Source organism: Fukomys damarensis, unplaced genomic scaffold (genome assembly GCF_012274545.1).
Source record: "Fukomys damarensis isolate Sample0158 unplaced genomic scaffold, DMR_v1.0_HiC HiC_scaffold_11, whole genome shotgun sequence".
Classification (NCBI taxonomy): domain Eukaryota; kingdom Metazoa; phylum Chordata; class Mammalia; order Rodentia; family Bathyergidae; genus Fukomys; species Fukomys damarensis.
In genome coordinates this window covers 16,325,518-16,340,612 of record NW_022900923.1, presented here as the reverse complement: position 1 = coordinate 16,340,612, position 15,095 = coordinate 16,325,518, and positions in this window count along the sequence as shown.

Sequence of the window (15,095 nt, the reverse complement as noted above, 5' to 3'; positions counted from 1 at the left end):
TAAATATTTAATATATAAAATAATTATATATTAAATATATATTTAAATTGTACCAATAAAATTAATTTTAAAAAATAAATTAGATGTTAGCTCTGTAATTGCTGAAGAAAAAGCTATTTGCCTTCAAGATATGCACTTGATAAAAAAAATCAAAGAGCCAAGAGCCTGTCAGGCCCCACATCTCATAAACTTAAGCTGAGTTCCTCTCTTAGATTTTCTGTACCCCTCTTACCTTCAGTGGCTTCTCAGACTCTGGAGTCAGCGTTCCCTGACGAAGGATGACGAAAACTCAGAGCCAATGATCTCTTTCAGGAAAATAGGTGTAGAGGTTGTCGAGTTTACAGGGATGTGGGTGATGCTCCAAAGTGAATTTAAGTACAAGATCAGATCACATCAGAGGACCCTCTCTGTGCAAATTGCGACAGCTTTGTAACTTCTCGTCAGCTGAAATTCAAATTATCATTCACTGTGGGCCCTCTGGCATTCTAATTTCCTTCAGAAATTGTCCTCACGCTCTAGAAAAATAACTTAAGCATGTTGCCACCGCTTAGTGCATTAGTCACAGGGGCAGGAAAAGACAATGTGGTAAAAATAAAAAGCTCTATTTCTTTTTATCTGTCCAGGGTCCTGTTAGGGAAGCTGACTTAGTAGACAGCAGGCCACAGCTCAGAGGTGAAGGTGACTCAACAGCTGTAAAGAATGGTACATAATGAAAGTAGCTGCTGTAAACCTTCATAAAATTAGTGGAGAATTTCAAGGGCAGCAACCAAGCAAGTAGGAAGACCAGAACATCTGATGATCTCAGAAGTGAGAAAAGTCTTCAGTTCACACTGTTTATTCTTAAACATGAACCCACAAATTAATTTCACTAAGTACTTCCAGGATGCTTATTTGAGTGGCTGAATCCCTTGATACCACCAGCAATTGCATGGGACTCTTTTATCTTACATCTTCATCTCTATTTTGTACTCTCCATCTTTTAGATTTTTGTCAAGTATTATGGCTATAAAGGCATATCTCAGTGTTTACTAATTTTCTTCTTTCTGGCATCCCATGAGTTTGAACACCTGAGCATGTAATTGTTGGGCATTCATGTTTCTCTTTTTGTGTATATTTCCTGTTCATATACCATGCCTACTTTTAAACTGAGTCTCTTATCTTCTTCATGCTGATTTGCAGGATCGCCTTGTACTTTAAAATTTAAATATAAATATGTAGGGTAGTTGCTTTTGATATTGTAGTTATCTTCTCCCATATCATTGCAGATTTTGTATTTGGCTTTAATCTCTTTGGGGTTCACTTTTGTTTGCAAGATGAGCCAGGAGTCCTCATTTATTTTTTCCATGTATGAACCACTTTCCCCAACACTATTTAACTCTTCCTCCACTAAATTACAGTGCCATGTTTGCTGTGTATCAAGTTTCCACTTAGAGTTGAGACACAATCTCTTATCTCTATATCATTTATCTATTTACCTATTCTGGTACCAAGAGCACACAATTCCCATGATTATGGTTTGAGGGCCAGGGATTTAGCTCAGTGGTTCCACCTCCTGCCTCAAAAGCACAAGGACCAGAGTTCGATCCCTGGTACCAAAAAATAAAGCAGCAACAAAGCCATGATTATGGTTTGAGAGTTGGTTTTGGAAAAATCCTCCCTTCTTTGTTCTGTTTTTAAATTGACCTTTATCCAGGAGTAACACGTACTCTTCCCAGTTAAGTTTAGGGAATTGATTCTGGAACATTCCTTAGTCTGAAGAGCCTCTACCATAGAATGCAATCTAGGATCAATTTTTCTTTGACACCTGCCTTGCTATGTGAAACTTCCTGAGATTCTGCCTCGTATAACTTTTTTCCAAGATGTCCCTTTCTCCTTTGGGGTCACCTGCTTATACCTGCTGTTAACTATTCTCCATTTTAGCCCAATTCTGGCACCATCTTGATATTGATTTCACAGACACCTGCTGGTAGCAGAAAGCTCTGCTCTTGACCTGTGACACCTGGGCAAAGTGGGAAAGAGGAACTTGCAGACCCACGCTATGGCACCTGACACCATCCAGCCCTGACTCAAGGAACACAGTCAGGTATTTGACTATGTGAGTGTCACCTTTAGCTTTGTTACAGGGAATGGTTAAATGAGTCCACTCATGGGTGGTACTGAGAAGAATGTCTGGCACATGGTAAATGCTCTACAACTGTTAGCTAGTTATTGAAAACTATCGTGCTAATGGTAAAATTAATAATATGCATAATGAAAATGAGCTTGTTATCTTCATAGATGAGTGGTTAGACTATGAGAAGATAAGTGTCCTGGTGATGAGAGGAGCTGGGATTCACTCACACCCAAGTGTGCTATTTCCAAAGGGTGTGCTTTTTCTATTACTCTTTTAGATATGGTGCCTCTGTCCTCCTTCCTCACAAAATCTGATTGGCTCAGAAAAATCTGCAAGACATTGAAGGTTGTTTATTGCACTTTAGTAGGTAGTTACTGAATTGTTCAGTCTTCAACTAAATACATCTTCAAACAAGCCTTCACTGATCACTCCATCTAAATATGATAATCCTCATTGGTATTTTAATTTATAAAATGCTGGCTTTTAAAATTTTTCTCAGAGTTCCTGCTTCCAGTGATCCTTCAGGCTAATGTCGGAAGCAATAATGATCTTAGGTGTATTAGAGGGCTCTTTGTGCTTTTCCAGCTGACTCATGTTCATGCCAATTTTCCAGTAAGTGGTACCCAATGTGGCTCCTGGTCAGACTGGATTGATGGCCTCTGGTGTACGACCTGCTAATGCAGCCCCGTGAGCTTACTCTGGGTGATGGCTGCCCTGTCTGTCATGCTGCCTGAGTTCTTTGACTTCATGTATCCTCTAACTTCACGTGGCATCAGGATTTATGAATAACAATCAGGTATTTTCAATGAAACATCAGTCACATATAAATTAGGCTATTTATATTTTCCTCCTATCTCCCCATAACATGCTTTGTTCCAAGAAGGGTGCCATTGAGCTTTATAGTAAGAATAAAAGATCCTAGCCATAAACATCAAGAAGGAGCGGGACAGATGTCATCACTTTCAGGTGAAATTGAATACCTGGGAAGACTTCTAGGTGTGTCATCTCAGGGCAGCTGTCCTTTGTTGGGCCATAGAAACTTTACTATTTCACATTACGTGGAGGAATATAAACTATAAATTGGGGACCATGAAGTAATCTTACCAACCCTGGCTGCTTGAAGATTTCACTGGTCCTTAGATGTTGGACAAATGCCTATGGGGATCATCTTTGACAATTTCAATATGACCTTTCAAAATGAAAAACTTGCTATTCTATCCATATTTATGAAGTCTTTGGGAGAAGGTTTCTCCAGACTTTAAATTTGTGATAAAGGCAATTTTAAAGAAATAAACGTTTGCAATTTTTAAAAACTAAATAAAATAAATTTTTCTCTTTCTCTATTGGTGCTTAGCACAGTTTCTCCTTTTATATACACACATTTTTATAAGGTCTACCTTCTCCAAACTACCATAAACTATACAAGTACAGGGAACATATATTCCCACCTAGCACAGTGTCTGACAAGTAATTATGGGCTCAATAAATAACTGTTGGATGAACTCCTAACACACTTTCTAAGAGGTGGTTTTGAAACACCTTCATGTTACAGCTAGTTTACTTTCTCAATTTATCAAATTTTGGCTCTTAACCCCTGAGACAAAAGAGGAACTACACAGGCTCACTCCAAAGATACTCATTCTGATTAATAAATCTAACACAAAGTTAGAGGATACATGAAATCAAAGAGCTCAGGCAGCATGACAGAGATTATCCCAGGACAATCTTTTGTGTCTCCTTCCTCCAGGTGACCTTGCCATCCAAAGCACATACCGAGAAGCCACAGAGCACCCCTGTGTACCTTTTGGACTGAAAGGTTTTAATATCATTCAGTACATTCACTGTTTCTCCCAGGAGGGTAATCAAGTTCTTTTGCAGCAAGAACCTCGGTGGCCAACCCTGATATGATGAAGTCCAGGCAGTGTCTCTGCAGATTGGTTCTTTTTCATGCTCAGTTCTCATATGAAAGCACTACACATTGTGTACAACTGGTGACGGTGTGGGAGGCCATTGGTTGCTAATCCTATCAGGAACTAAACTATCAGAATGTCTCAAAAAGAAATGGCTAAACATGATCTATAAACTTAAATTTTTGCCTGCTATTAGAGGTATCCAATGACTATTTGCTGATTAGATGAATACAGATGAGAAAACAGACACTGAAGTAAATTAATTGACCTGTCTGAGGTCAACAGTCTATTAGCATTTGAGCCAAAATTTCAATCCAAAGAGGACACACTGTGAGAGTGATCACAAAACAAGAATGCTCAAGGCCAGCCCATAAGCAGTGCTCTCAGTGCATAGGGCCGAACAGTCCACTGAAAACGGGGTGTGAGGAAGTAGGATGGTGGTGAGGTACACCTCAAACAACATCTATTAAGACTAACCTTAGATCTTGTGGGCTTTTTTATGAGGCCTCTTTTGATGTTTGAAATGCTTCATTGCAAAAACACATGTCACGGTAGTTTGCGGAAAAGAAGACTCACCAAAGTCAGTACTTAAATGTCAAAGTCATTGTTTTTGTCACCCTCTTACCTTTGAGTACCTAGAAAATGTTGGTCAGGGGCATGCAGCTAGATGCCTCAACAGCCTTCCGTCCTTGTGGGGTCTCATGAGAAGTCACTTTTAAGTACACATTTTCTGAGTTGGGGTGTGGTTTGATTTCTGTCACAGACCTTGGGAACAACAGGAAAAGGATAGCTTCTGCCCAGTGAATGAAAAAAACCACAGCTCTTGTACTAATTTGTTGTTTTACAAATAAGATCTCTCCCCAGAGCCTTCTTTGCAAATTTGTTGCAGTGTTGCTGACTTGTTCTGCTCACACTGGCATAATATAGACTAGTGGCTTAACAAAATTCACTTTCTCACAGGTCTGGAGGCTGGAAGTCCAAGATCAGGGTGTTAATACAGTCTGGTAGAACTCTCACTCTCACTCTTGCTCTTCTTATGAGGCCACCAGCATGTCAAATTCAGAACCATACTTAGGAACTCATGTAGCCTTTATCATGTCCTAAAAGCCCTTTCTCTAAACAGACGCACAGAATGTCAGGGCTTCAACACATGGATATGGAAAGACAAAATTCAATCCATTAAGAGACTGCCTTACCAGCCAACCCAAGACCTTACATAGCTTTAGAATCTTGACACTAGAGTTAACAGTTTGTGTGGAGGTCACAACATGGAAGGCACCCTGTTCTGTCTCACAGATACAGACCCTGAACTTCAAAAGAGGTGAGAGGGTTCTTTCAAGATCACCCAGCCAGTGGGTAGAAGAGCTGGAAAGAAAACCTGGCCTGTGTCCTACTGCTTCCCTATTACATCCTAAATGTCTTGAAATGAAAACCCATAAGCATTTGCCTCTGTTCAAGTCCTTCCAGACATGAATTTGGCACCCTCTATGCACACAGCACCATGGAGAACACAAGGACACAGCAGAAGCCATAGCACAGTTCCTTAAGAAGCTCACGGTGGGTCATGCTCCTGATTCTGGCTTCGCATCCCTCCAATTCACCTGGACTTATCTCTCCTTGAAATTCAAACACTAACAATGTTCTTTTGGAAATACTTTAGAGGAGAAAAGAAGAAAGAAAAATGCATCTACTTCATACCTACTCTATGCCAGGCACTGAGTTCTCTGACTATCAAACAGTCTTTTAAGATTAGTGTTATTATTCCCATTTTACAAATTATCCAGAGAAATTAAAGAATCATGCATTAGTTGAATTTGGATATGAATTTAGGTCTTTCTTTCAGACCACATTACTGCTCCTTAGCTTTTTGTTATTTTCATGGCTTCTCCTCCCTGAAGATTCAAACACACCCCCGGGATGCCTTTAACAAATAAGCTCCCACGACATGAAACACATCAGAATCTGTACTTAACCGTTGCAGAGAACACAAATTTCACATTAAAGTTTCTCACATTTGCTCCCCTCTACACTCTGACACCCACCACTCTTCCAAGTCTCCTGTTTTCATTTTTAAAAGAACTTTTAAACATACTTTCTCAAGCACTAGCTACACATCTCCCCTAAATTTGCTGTCGTCTAGACACACTGAGCCTTCTCAGACTCAGCCCACCCCTCCACAACCTCCCTTTCTCAACGACAAGACAGGCAGCACAGGTACATACAGTCGTTTCCCATGTTCCCAGAAGAGGAAACTGACCCTGCAAGTCTATGTCCTGCAACAGGAATCCCAGGATGAAGCCACACTTTCACTCCTGAGGTCCTTCTCCCAGACCACCAGGTATTGATGTTCGGTTTCCATATCATGTTCTTTCCATTTTTTGGGGACTCTGTCATTGTTCAAGCTCCTGGTTTCAAAAACACTTCCCCTGTGAAGCCTTCCTAGGACCAGCCAATCTCTCCTGCCTCTGAGTAACTGTGGCCTATTCATCATAACACTTAACACACCAATCACTGAAAATCTCTCCTATTTCCTAAACTCAAGCACCTTAGTGATGAAAATTTCTTGTGAATTTTTGGAATCTGTAATCTCTAGCCCAGAGACTGGCACACAGGAAGTACTGAGTATTCTTTATCTATATAGACCTTATAGGGGTAGAACTAGAATCAAACAGTTCAGTTTTTCTGGACTCTTGAGTTCCTTCGGCACAAGGATGAACAACATCTTCATCAGTGGGTCCCCACTGTGTTAACCATCAAGGTGCTGCAAGCAAAGACTGAGTCAACCTGAGTAATGGCCAGGTTCCGTCTGGGGTCTAAGAGCAAGAGAAATGATGCTTTGGTAAAGTTTGGGACAGAGGTCTGAACTAGATGGGCAGGGAGCTCCAAAGACCATGGTTCCAAGGTGAGGAACAAGGTGGTTAAAGGATCAAAAGATAGAAAGGAAGAATGGAGGACAGAGAAAGATGGAAATGAAAGAGGCCCAAGAGGAAAAAGGAGGCCAGCAAGGAAAGGGAGGTTGAAAAGTGGAGAAAAGAGGGATTCACAAGCAGGAGAGGACAGGGAGAGAGTGTGTTTCCTTACCTCATTATCCCAGCTAGGCACCTGCCCACTGAGCAAGGTCAGAGTCACAGATCCTCCCTCCTACTCTCTGACGAAATTGCAGAAATGAGCTGGAATGTGGAAAAATGTTGCTGTTGGAAGCCAGTCAGAAACGGACTTACTGCCCATCCCACCCAAACAGCAACCAAAAAAGAAAGCAGTTCAACAGCAATTGAAAGAATCCAAGGCCCAAGGGAATACTATGAAAGCCTTGACTGCCCTGCCCCAACTGGGCCATCTCCAATGTGCTACAGCTTGATCAGCCCTAAGCCAACACAGCCACTTTGGACGCACTATCCTCAAGCAACAAAATCTCCACTAGGACAAGCCACCCACAGGCTTCCAACCCACCTTATAGGTACTTTTCCTAAGGGACAGGTAATGGCTCTGTGGGCCTGGTGGACCCCACACTCTGGGACCAGTCTAAATCCTAGGCAAGGAAATAATTACCTTTTCTGCAGATCTTGGTCTTACTTCATACCCAGGTTCTTATCATCAAGTAGCCATGTAATGTCTCCAGGAGTGCTTTTGAGTACAGGAGTACTTTTTTGGTGCTTGCAATATTCCCACTATGCCTAGATATGAAGTCATAACTTTTATATTGATTATCACATTAATTCCTCAGAATGACACAGTGAGACAAGTGCTGTCAATATCCCCCACTGGCCCAAGAGGGAACAAGCTCAGAAAAGTGAAGTCAGTTGTCCAAGGTTACTTAAACAAGTATTAAGTGGCACAAGCTGGATTCAAATCCAGACTATCCAGCTCCACGGCCCTATCTAGGCTACCTAGCAGGAGTCACAGCCCACCTGTTGCTCATCTGAGACCAGGGCTCTGTCTTTACTTTCAGTCTTCTTGATCCCAAGCCCTACTTTTCTGCCTCAGTCTGTCCTTTTTGTGCATCTTCCCTGCTGCCAGCTACCTGGGTTCCCTGAAACAGTCCCTTGACAAAGACCCTGTCAGACTCCCCAGGCACCTCCCTAGCTATCTTCTGTTACGTTGCCCCAGAATTCCTCCTTTTATTGCCAGCATTAGAAACCCACCCCCACTGCCACTGCAGAAGTGAACATTTGCCTCTCACAATCCAATCTGGTTCATTCTCTTGTCCCTCTCATCTCTCACATGTGACTGTAAAAAAAAGTTCAGAAGCGAGGTGAATTTCGGGAGAGGGAGCAAAAGTGCTGAGGTTTCCTGTATGTCTGAATTTATCCTCCCTTGCAGCCCTACCCCTTCCTTCATCCAGCATAGCAAACACTTTTCTCATACCTATGCCCTGGCACAAGAAATGTATGTGTGTTCCTGCTGCAAAGACTTCTCATTCTCTCTGTGCCTGGATCAGGCAGAGAGAAGCTGGAGAGGGTCAGGAGGCAGAGAACGAAGACACAGATAAGGACCCAGTTTCATTTTTCAGGCACTCTTTTGGTCTTTTTGTTTGTTTAAGCCTCAGCTCCCCAGAGTGAAAGGGGGAAAAGAGGTGGCAGGCGGGGGGAGACACTGAGGAAGTGGTCAGAGGGGTGGCAGGAGGCACATCCTTTTGCAGAAGGATTTAGGGGCAGAAGCTCAGTGTCATGGCCTCTTTGCTTCAAAAAAATCTCTTCTGCACCGCAACTCTAGTTCACCCATTTTCTGTGTTCATTTTTTCTCACCTTATACCTACATACTGTTTTTCCTTCTGTGTTCAGTCATGGGAATCAGAACTAGAAGTAATCTTAGCCTTTGGTCAGAGGTTCATTCATTCATTCATGTATTCATTGTGCTGGATATGTACCTTGCTCTTGGGGTTCAATACAATATGATCATTTCTTATTGTCCAGGTAGAAATCTGAGATGGCAGGACCTTTCTAAACTATACCGAGCACCATGGCTGGCAGGCAGCCTATCATTTCCAATAGCAGAATGTCTCAGAGAAAATAGTAAAAGATTAGATTTGAATATGTTAGATTTTGAGGTTTCAATGGACAGATGTCTCTCCTACCTCATTGCATGTTCTCTATGCTTCAGGAATTCTGAGGCTATTGGATCATGGCTGGTGGGCAGCTGAATGTCACAAAGTCACGTGACAATACCAATCAAGATCAAGTGCTCTCCACAGTAGCCCTAAGTGCCCTGAATGCCTCGATTCAGAGATCAAACAGCATGACATTTTACTTTCATCAGCTCGACCTATGATGTTATTTTGTCCCCAAGCAATTGGCTTTAGAAACTTTGTCCTTAGCTGAGGAGGAGAGATTGGGCTCCTTGATTAAGTGGATTGAGAGAATATTAAATGGCATTTGCCCTCCTGATGCTTTTCATAATAAAATACCAACTTTTGTTTAAAAACTTGCTACTATAGGATATGGGAAAGAAAAGACACAATTTCATAGCAGTGCCTTAAAGCTTAGATGGAGTGAAATGTGTGTTTCTATAGAAACATTCTTACACTCTTAGACAAATGAATCCTTATACAGCATTTGTTCACTGCAATGTAAATTCACCCTACAAACATCACCCCATTTTTGGTATGAACAGTTGTCTTCTTTGAAGAACCACCTGTCCTTTCTCTAACTATGTGGTTTACTTGTAACTACACTATGTGGACCCATCCTACTCTACACACGGGCACAGAACTCAGCATTGTCCATTACCACCATGAATCTTATTAGCCTCAGCTATTGGACTGCAGATGGCTAAGCTGAGAAGTTCTGAGACTGCTGCAGGAGCAACTGAAAAAGAAGTGCTTCTGTTCTGCTGAGCTTATCAATAACATAGAAGAGAGCATGGAACTACTTGTCTATACACCTGCAAGGGCGTGTCTAAAGGTAACAGAGGTAACAGATAGGCAAAAACAGACTCTCATGGATCTTATCTGCATATCTGATTCCAATCTGGGAAATCTACTGAATTTTATAAATTGTGGAAGTCATAGTTTTTTTCTCTTTTCAGTGTAAGCCCATTTGGCTTGGGTACCTATTGTTTGCAAGCCAAAATAGACCCAATACACACCCCCAACTTGGACCCTGAGTGGATATTTAAAGAGAATGAGAGTTTCAGTGGAAGGGCAGTGATAACATTTTGGGTAGCAGGTAGGAGATTTGCTGGCTCCTAAGAAGAAAGGTCAATCTCAATGTGGTCCTGGCCCTAGGCAGTGCTTCCAGGAGAGAATTTATCCCTGGCTGACATCAGTCACCCACCCACTGAACATTCCACTGGGTTTCAATGTGAAAACATGAAACTGCTTTTGATGAAGTTTCACCTCTCTGCCTCCCACAATGCTTTCCAGGTCCCCAGAATACAATTTTTAACTTAGAGGCAATCTCAAAATGCTTGCAACTGAAGTTCATCATTAGCTACGTTTTCTCTACTGAAACATGACTTCCCTCCACTAATAATGGACATCTCAGTCTTAATCTCCTCCTTTCCCTGGGATTGCCTCCCTCCCCATGTTCACCCTGCACATCATTAGACTTTCATGTGCTACTGTAAATCTTTTTGGAGTGGATGTCTTAAATTCTTTTGCCTTTTTTGGATGATTTTCTGTTAATCAACAGTCCCTCCTTGCCCACAAGAGTTAGGAGTGGCTCAAGTCACATGCTGATAAGCTTCTGCAAAGCCAGGCAGACTAATCAGTCATCCTACTAACTATTCTGAGCACAATGGCCAGGTTCCATTGTAGAAATATAATGGAATGCAAGCTGTTCCCTGTCTTCGAGGAATTTACACAGCAAACCATCAAAGGAAACTTTACCTGTAGCTCTCAGATTACAAAAAGGCTATAAGGATTGTGGATAGTCAAGGCTAACACATTTCTGAACCTTGTGCTGCACTGTATGCTGTTAGAACCTGCTCTGCTATGTTTACAATAAGATTAAAAGATCTGCCTAGAAAGAAGCTTTCCAGCATATATCCAACACCAGACATCAGTCGCCACAGTGGGCAAGGGGATGGTGGGAGGCTGAGAGTTCTACCATTGATCACTGAACTCCGAGATAAGCTATATACTTCACTATAAGGGAGGCAAACAGGAGAGAGCCAGACTGGTTGAGTAGGCTAAAAAACTGTGTCAAGGCTGAGAAGTCCTCATATAACAATGAAAAACACTCCAAAAAGCTCCAAATTGGTACTGGATTAAAGAGAAGAGAAAGCATGTTTGGACTAAAGTTGGAAGAATGGAGTAAATTGAAGGCTGAGAAAATAATTCATGGAGGTGTTTGAATTTGAGATGGGGCTTAAAGAATCATTATCATCTCCACTTACCTCTTTTTTTGTTTGTTTTTTGTACTGGGGATTGAACTCAGGACATTGTGCTTGCCAGGCAGGTGCTGTACCACTGAGCTACATTCCCAGCCAGATTTACCTTAATTTTATGTCTAAACAAACCAACCAACCTAGGTCCCATCCCATGAAGCCAATAACCAACTCAAGAGAAACTGTAAACCTGATAAGTAACCTGAATCCTTGTTACATCTCTGGACATTCCTGCCAGCCTGGTGCTCTCACTTGACTGTCCTTTTCCACGTCCAGCCCCCGTCTTGCCAGTAAAGGTAACACAACTGACGGCTGTTGTTGACCACATTTTCTCAGCCATTGTCCCAGGCACAGGCTTACCAGGCAGCCATGGACGCCTGAGTGGGCACCTCTCCTCCCAGGATTCATCACTGGTCACTTTCTTTTGGGGAGCCTCTGACACAGCTTGAAAGTCAGGGTTTCCAGAGATGAGACAGATCAGAGGCTGATCTGCCCACAGCACTCAGCGGTTAGGCTCAAGAGCTCAAGCGTTCCAGCGTGCAGTGGAACATGTGTGTGCTCCACAGAGCAACAGAAATTCAGTCTCATCTTGTTCCATGGGACAGCATTGCACAGAGCCGTGAACCCGAGCTTGTGTTCTTCTAGAAAACCCAATGGGCCTCCAGGAATACTCAGTGGGGTTCTCAGTGTTAGACGAGGAGGCTTTAACCACTGCCAACTCAGGCAGCAGGAGTCAGACAGAACCACAGCACTCAGAAAGCTAGATACTGAGCAGAGATAGAGCTGTGCCAGAGGCAGCTTTCATGTTTGATGCCTGTCAATTACAAATATGCATCCTGTTTACTCAAGTTGCTGAGTGTAAGTGCACGGTGAGGGCCCCACCTATAAATTGAGGGAACATATGTCTCACGTTTTTATGTGCATGATGCGTGTATGAATATGCATCTAGAATGAATGTATCAGTGTCTCACACCAGGTATGGGTAGCCTGGGCTTCTCTGACTCATTGAAAATATATAACAATATTTCACACTCATTGAGAACCTGTCCTCAGAAGGACATACACAGTGTCCCTTAAATTGGCTATTCAAATAACAACATGACAGTTCTACATTTTGGCAGCAGGGGAAATAACTTTTCTTATTGGGAAAGCAAAACATAGAGCCCTCCCAACAAATAACTCCCTCTCTGAAGATCTTCCCAGAAAGGGTGTTCCTTTGATCAACAAAGATTTATACAAAATATGAGGCAATGCAGAAGCCCTCAAATTACTATCTAGTGAGGGATACCAAAGGTAAACATAAACTTAAAAAATAGTTACAACCACATGGTGAAAGTAGGCACAAGCATCTGGAAAGCAAGAAGCAGGGTCATCACACACACTGGCAGATTGGGGGGTGGATAACAGAAAATATCTCAGAGGTTGGGACATTCTAAGTCCTAACTGACAGGTACAGGGGGCAGCTAAGCTTAAAGACAGAAGAGTTTGACCACAGCAAGGATTGGTCTGCCACCTGCCATGCTAGGGCTCAGCTTACCATATTTTTCTCTAGGGTACTTAGTGCCATCTGACATTTTAGACATTGTTTATTGACTGTCTCTTAAAACTAAAATATAAAGAAGTTAAAGACTTCGTTTTGTTCTCTGCTACATCTCCAGCACCTACAGCATGCTTGGTACATAGGAGGAATTGATAAACACTTGCCAAATGTATGCAGTATGCAGAGGACTGAGAAATTATGTTGGGTGCCACATAGCACCCCCGCCCCATCGTGAGGGTCTTGTATGCTGCGCTAATGAGCATGGACGTTACTTTGAAGATCTAGAACAATGTTCACAAACTGGCAGCCGAGGGACCAAACACAGGAGTGTTCCCTAATACCATGTTTTTCAGATTAGGACATTTTACATAAAACCTAGATCGCTAAATTTCCTTTGGAAATTCAGACGATGCAGTAATATGGGGACTGTATCTTTCAAGGCAATGTCAGCTTATGCTAAGGGGAACGGCCCCTTTAATAAGGTCTGTGCTCTCCAGAGTTCCATTCTGTCCCAATCTCCACTGTCTTGCAGCAGACCTTCCCTAAGTACCCATACATCACCTGCCTGGTCTGTGTGGATAAATGAGTTTGCAAGCAACCCTGTGTTTAGAATGTGTGGTTTAAAAAAATCCATGATGATGGGTCTCCAGATGAGCCATGCTTTCCAATATATAGTTGTGTCCTCCCATGTGAATCTGAGCTGTTCCTATGTAACAGGCTGCAAGGGATGTGACAAGGCTAGCTCATAAGGAGCCAGCCATCACCTGAGATGTCTGATCACTAGGAGGCCTACATACTAGAGGTGATATAAAGTACACAGGAAGATATGCATTGGTCATATGCAAACACTGTGCCATTTTATATAAGGGACTTGAGCATCTATGGATTTTGCAGGTCCTGGAATCAATCCTCTGAAGATACTGTAGGAAGAATGACTTTGTTTTTATTTATCAATTTATTTGTTATATTATAAAGGACACAGGTGAAGAGGCAGATGAAGTGGTTCATGAAGTCTCCAGTGCACTGGCTCTCTTTTGAAGTTACAGTGTGTCACTCTCCACGTATATGAACATTTACACCAACCCAGGAGCTCTCTGAACCCAGTCACGTTACGGTTTTTGAAATGCTTCATTGCTTAGACATGATTGACTGCATCACCGGCAATTGGTGCTTAACTCATTTTCAGCTGAATTCCCCCTCCCAGATGTCAGGGAGCAGTACTAAAAGTTTCAAACCTCTAGTCTGCCTTAGTCTTTAAGACACTTGGCTTCTACTTTGAAGATATCTAGAGACATCTCAGCCACCAGTCATTTCACTGGCATAAAAAAACACTCTTAGCACTTTTGGAGATTCCATGGGTTTTAGGAGCTATGGATGAGGAATCAGGAAAAGATCCATTTGGTTTGTTTCTTCTTTTGTAATGCCACACTCAGACTAATTTTATTGCAGAATATCCAAAACTTGCAGTTTTGTAAGTGGAGACAATGAATTATCACTAGATGGGGTCCAATAGGGTCCTTCAAAGAGGAGACGGGGAGTTCAATTTGGTCCATCAAGTAGGTCGAGGAAAAAAGAATTCCAGGATGTGTCAGTGTGAGGCATAAGCAGATTAATTAGGCAGGGTTAAAAAGAAAAGGAGAACAGGAAAAGGACCCCAGCTTAAGCAACTAAAGGGAGTTCAGACTGGCCTGCGCACAAAAGAATGAGGCCAGCCTTTATGGATTAGATGAGGTGGGCTAGAATCTGGTTGATCATTATTTAAGTGCTGGTTTCCTAACCCTGAAGGAATTCTTAAAGATTGAGGGAAAATGCAGTTCCTATAGATTCATTTCTTGCAGGAGGGAAGAGTTCTTCAAGGGGTGGGATGTGAGGCTGTGCTTTTCTTGGAATTGAGATGACTGTAGGTTTGGAAAGTTCTAGACATCACTTTAGGGGAATCTGGAATGGGATATTGTAAAAGCTGGCAATTGGATAAGTCTAAAAACCCTTGATAAAGTTTTTATTTTGGCAGTGTCCACTGTGATTTTACTTTTGTTTATTTCTAATTGCATTGATTTAGGTCTTTACTCTCTTTTTTGTTGTTGTTAGGTTAGCTGAAAGTCTATTTTTGTGTCTTTCCAAGAACCAACCTTAGATTCATTAATTCTCTTTTTCTTTTTTCTTTTCTTTTCTTTTTTTTCTTTTTTTTTTTTTTTTTTTTTCCTTT